Here is a 6,313-nt window from a genome sequence, read left to right as displayed (position 1 = left end):
CCACTTAACCAAATGAGCACTTTTCACAGGCATCCTTAAAACAATGACACTTAGGCAGTGGCATGCCATCAGTGTATGCAAGGAATGCATCGCATGCCCCAGGACTAGCTGTACCTGAAGGACAATTTAGTCTGGTCCCCGAATGTGCAAACAAAATGGTGTCCCCCGTACAGCGTGGCCTCGCATGCACTGTATGTGCAAAGTCACACTGCATGGAGGACACAATTTTGCTTGTAAATGTACAATTCCATGCCTGACTAAAAATATCAGGCGTGCCAATGCACTTAGGCAGTTTTTTGTTTTGTTTTGTTTTTACTAAGACCCCCCCTCCCATTAAACTCGTTGAGATCCCTTCTTTGATTGCTTTCCTATTATTGCTGCTTACTGTGATGCGTGTGTGTAAAAGGAACCTTTATATATATATATATATATACAAATTCCTTTGTGGTTATCACATAAATGCTTTTATTTCACAAAACCCAGTATATATTTCAAGTCAGACTGGGCCAAACTCATACCTGAAGTAAGCCCTCTGATGCCCGGGGATCAAAAAAATCACAACAGTTATAAGTGTAAAAGGCTTATTGGTTCCTCTCATCCATCTCCCTCTGCCAATGCAGAATTGCTCCATCACACATTTTCTAGTACTTTGTCCAATCTAGTTTTTAAAAGATCCAAGTGATGGTCCAAAGTCTAGTTCTCTCAGATCACTATTCCATGGGCTAACACATCTCACTGTCAAGATTTCCTGATATTCCACCAAAGTTTTCCATTTCTTAATTTCATCCCATTACTCATAATTACATCCCACTAAATTGCTCCTAACTGTATCCCACTAAATAATGTGTTTACATTCCTGATGCTAAACTTCTTCAAGCATTGTTAGACTATGGCTAGGTCTACACTACGGGGGTGGGGGGGTCGACCTAAGATACGCAACTTCAGCTACACAAATAGCGTAGCTGAAGTTGCGTATTTTAGGTCGACTTACCTGGCTGGGAGGACAGCGGCGAGTCGACCGCTGCCGCTCCCCTACCGACTCTGCTTCTGCCTCTTCCTGCGGTGGAGTTCCAGAGTCGATGGCAGAGTGATCGGGGATCGATTTTATCGCGTCTACACTAGACGCAATAAATCGATCCCCGATAGATCGATCACTACCCGCCGATCCAGTGGGTAGTGAAGACGTGCCCTATGTCCTACCTTAATTGTTACTTAGTCAAGCTAGCCCTATTTAGCTGTTTTAAACTTTCCTCCTCAGTTAGTACTTCTGAATATTTTATGCCCACTAATCAGTCAATATTTTTCTGATAATTCCCAGAACAGAACACAGCTACACCTAGAATATTGATGATTAATTTTCTACTTTATGTAACGATGTGCGGTGCTATTAAAATGTTACTTCCACTTGTCTGGATAACCAGCATAGCCCTCTAGTGACTCGACCACTCATGGGCAATGTGATGGTTCCAAAATCATGGACAAAATCCTTGTAGCACACACGTCAATGTAAATGATAAACTAGAAGACAGTAGACAGACACCGTAGACAGATCATATTTTATACTGATTCCTGTATTATAGCAAACCCCGGAGATTTACTTCTTGTTTCAGATTCCCCTGGAAAGTTTTGGGTCTGTCATTTACTGTGCTGGTTCTTGTGTGTCATCAGTTATGTTCACCCACACAACTTTGCTGCTGGATGTCATTGCTGCTTATTTTGTAACTACCAGGATGTTCTGGTGGTACCATACTTTGGCTAACAATCAAGTAAGTTGCTGCTATGTATACTAATAAATATTGTTACTTACAAGAGGATGAAAAGAAAAATATTAGAAACGAATTATGGAAAACTCCATTTGTTATAAAGTATGACTTCTTGCTAAAATTACAAAGAATTCCCACACCAATATTATATTAAAATGCATATCAAATAAGTTTAAAATGAGTTGACATGTACAATAATATATTTCCAATCATACAATTCCTTCTTAATAAGGTATCTTAGTTCTCAATAGGGCAATGTTTCATTGGATCATATTCAGTGTTAACTGGTTTGTTTCAAGAAGTAACGTGTTGCAATGTGTGCTTGTTGCATGATTTGAGACATTCATTAAACATCAACTAATATATCTGGGATCTAATCCAAAATCCACTGAAGTCAATGGACTTCAGTGGGTTTTGGACCCAGCCCCTAGTGAGCAAATGCAATAGTTCTATTTAATTTCAGGAACTAACAGGTGTTTCTTCTAATTAGTGTCTGAAGATCCCATCTCCTCACAATTACCTTTCCAAGGTCTGGTGGTTCAGGATCTTTGTGTTCTTTGAGGAAAGTGTCATGGGAACCGTTCCACTGTCCTACTCATGGCCAGTTTCCTGCCCAATACGTCAAGACTAAAGGCAGCAGTAAAAGGACCAGCTAGATTGTATAGAGTCTTATGCCAAAACTGATTTTGTAAGAACGTAAGACATGGACATAACATTGTTAAAAGGGTATATTTCCATATTGCCTATTTAATTTTAATTGCAAAAAACAAAATTCCACTTGCTTGAACCATTTTCCATGTGATTTCCAGGATTTCCAGCTGGATTCCTTTACAAAGAGGATACAGTTCTTTCTTTTAGGAGTTGTATTACAATTCTCCTTGTGTGTCATGTTCTGCCCATAACACTGTATGTTTCCTCACAGGAGAAAAACAAATGGACATATCCGCTTAGGAATAAGATCAGGACTCTGCCAAAGCCATATTCAAAGCTATTCTTCCTACACATGTCCAACTTGAGACTGGATTCAGACCATATTCCATGCAATTGTATCCACTTATGCCAGGTCTGAACTTGTTGCTCAGCGTCAAAGCAGCTGCTTCAGCAATCACAGCTGCTAGTTGGAAAGAGAGGGCGCAATAGCTCAGAGCAGCAGTGCAGACTCACAGAAGAAAGAAAATACGAATAGTGTAGTGACTGTGTAGGCAAATGCAGCAGCCATGCGTCTACTGACACAGAGACATAGAATCTGAGTTTCCTGATGGCCAGGACACAGCTTGTGGCAAAGTCCTATGTAACGGATTAAACCAATGGAGTGCTATAGAAGTGTAATACGGTTTTATAGAAATTACTCTAAATCCCTAAAGGATTTAATGATATCCTGTTCTGAACTGCCCTACAGAAATTCTGTATCAGGGAAATAATTCTCTATTCAATTCTGTCACGGTTCAAAAACTTATGGATGTTATAATTTTCTATTAAATTCTACAATTCCTCCCATGCTGGGATGTCAGAGACACAGTCTGGACCTTTGAACCGTATATCAGCACTTGGCCAAGGCCCTGGATGCTTTTCTTCATTTAATCTTAAAGGCTCAATAACAATTCTCCCTGCTCACTTTGAGTTATATTCACCAATATGCAGAGAGTCAGCACAAGGCTTGAGCATCACTTAAGTCTCACTTAAACCCTCAAAATAAGGGTTGTGCTCCGGGCTTCTGCACAGGGAAGAATTTCACCCTGACAAAGTAACACCAATTGCTAAAGTGAAACATTCAACTGATGTCATAGATCAGTAAAAGACCTGGGCGACTACTGCAAAAAATCCAAGACTATTCATTTGCATCTTTAAACAAATTTGCTTTCGCTGGGAATCGCAGCCATTCATATTTGCTTTCCACAAATATTCTGGGCTGAAGTTTTCAAATGAATCTAAGGGAGTTGGTTAGGCACCCAAATCCCATTAAACTCTCCATAGAAATTGGGTTCCTAATTGCATTAGGCCCCTTTGAAATTACCTGTCTTAATGAACAAATTCGCTAGTAGGAATATTGGCTGAAACAGGAAATATTTCAGAATATTAGTGACAAGCAAATTTTGGTCTCATCATCCTGAATATTAACATTGGAATCTTGTTCCTGAGAGTTTGGGTCATCCAATCAGGAAAGAGAAATATACCATGTGACCTACGGTGTTCAATGGAAACAGGTCAAATTTTCGATCTCAGACTTTTGCAATGAACTGCTCACAGATGAGCTAACAACTAGGAATTAGCCACAGAAAAGATTTACTGAATAGTTCTGAATAATTAACATGTTCAAGAAAATCAGGAGGGGCTGAACTGTGGCCCTGGCTACACATCGGCACTGGGCATAGGGGCATGCAAGGCATCTGTTATGCTCCTACAACAGCTACTCACATCAACAGTGAGAGGGGACACAGGCGCTGAAACTTTGGGTCTCCCCCCTCACACACACACACACAAAAACGCTCCACAGCTATGTCGCCGCCATACCAACGAGCATCCCTGGAACCAGCTATAGATCCTGAACAGCATAGCATGCACCTTCTCTGGAGCAGCAGGACCAACAGGAAGACTGACGCCCCGAGTTCAAGTCTTCCTCTTGGGCTGCTCCTGGGGCAACACAGCAATGGTTCATGGCAAAGCCATGACTGCTTCCTCTGACTAGAAAAACTGGAAACAGCAAAAAGGGTGAAAATTCAGTGCATAAAGTATTCGTTGCAAATTGTCAGCCCAGGTCTAATCAAAGCCTTGACCAACACTGACTCAATCGAGATTGCCTTAAATCTGATAGGAAAAAAATAAGGGGAGATATAGAATATATTCATTCGTTCAGCAAATCATTCTACGAAATGCTGTGGGGAATAGAATATCACAGGGATATTTCAAGATAGAGATTCACACCATTTTGTCACATCAACAGACATACATTAGTCTGCGGGATTCTTCAGAGGAAAGATGACCAAAAATAAAAACCCAGATGACCAACACTTTTTAATGTCAAGCAGCCTGTTTTTGGTTTATTTTCCCTTCAAGATGCTCACCATTCTTTAGGAGAAGCTCTCTCAAAACAGGATAAGGAAGAACTTTTGACTGATTTTTTTTATATGCACCTTTGAAAAAACACTCTATTAGAAGAAGTTCTGATTTGTTTTTTCATTCTCCATCCTAATTAGTTCTATAAGAAACCCTTATGCACAAAATTTTTATATGGCACAGGAGTGATGGGTTAAATTCTGCCACCTTTGCTCACATGAGTTAGTACCTTAACTCCACAAGCTGTCCCATGGAAATCAAGGCAACGGCATCCCTCAGCGTGAGTAAGGATGGAAGGATGGAAGTAAGGAAGAACCTGGCCTTATATTAGAAATCATTGTATAGTTATAAAACCCTCAGGCAAAAACAATCTATCGTGGATTTATATCTTCTCTCTAAATTGTTGCCTTTCCGAGACTATATATACTTTTCCCCATATTCCTCAGATGATTTTGATTGTGTAACAGATTTATTGCCTGTGTTAAATTTTACAAACAAAATACACCTCTACCCTGATATAACGCGACCCGATATAACATGAATTTGGATATCAGGTGGTAAAGCAGCGCTCGGGGGGGGCAGGGCTGCGCACTCCGGCAGATCAAAGAAAGTTCAATATAACGCGTTTTCACCTATAACATGGTAAGATTTTTTGGCTCCTGAGGACAGCGTTATATTGAGGTAGAGGTGCATGAGAAAATCTTGTAGGCATGAAGATTTGAATCAAGTACTTCTTTGGGGAGGAAAAAAAGGAGCATTTCTTCTTTTGGAAGAAACTATTTGCCTCTGTGGCTAACGCAGTGATGTCAAAAGGTGGTAAAATGTTTTCTCATCAAACATATTTCTTGATGTTTTGTAATTTACTATCCCACTGTGTTTCTGATATTAACAATGGTTTAGCAGTTGTAGTTTAGCCCTTGGCCCAACATAGCTTAATAATGTTAAGCTAGGCATTAGGCGTGAAGAAAGAGCCTGATTGGCTGATGAAAGTTCCAACTGTATGAGGAACCAACATAACTGCATGCTGCAAGTTAGGTCTCAGTTACCAAAACAATCATTGTATACAAGTAAATCATGCTTAATGCGCTTCCAAAAGTAAAGTCATACTAGACTAGATGTCCTCATTGCCCAGGTGTCTGAAGGTTCTTGGCTTTCAACTTCAGCACCCACTCATCCGCATGTTTATTGCTTGTTCATAATACACCTTTTGCCATACGATCAGGATAGCAGGAATATCACGTTAGCATTAAACTGAGTCTTCCCAGTACAACATATTGCTTTGGACACAAAGGTTTTTTAAAACAAAATAAACTATGGTGAATATAAAATGTTTGTCCTTATGGCTCTCAGCTGTCAAATCTGTTCTTTCAGTAACTGCAGATTTCTTTTTGTTTGCACACTGTAAAATTTTCCCCAGAATTTTTATTTTACACAGACGACAATGAACAAAAATAGGTGAATAAAAAAGGCTACTAAAAGACAGATGCATATGAATC

This window comes from Trachemys scripta, chromosome 8 (genome assembly GCF_013100865.1).
Source record: "Trachemys scripta elegans isolate TJP31775 chromosome 8, CAS_Tse_1.0, whole genome shotgun sequence".
Lineage (NCBI taxonomy): Eukaryota > Metazoa > Chordata > Testudines > Emydidae > Trachemys > Trachemys scripta.
Note: the sequence above shows the minus strand (reverse complement) of the source record.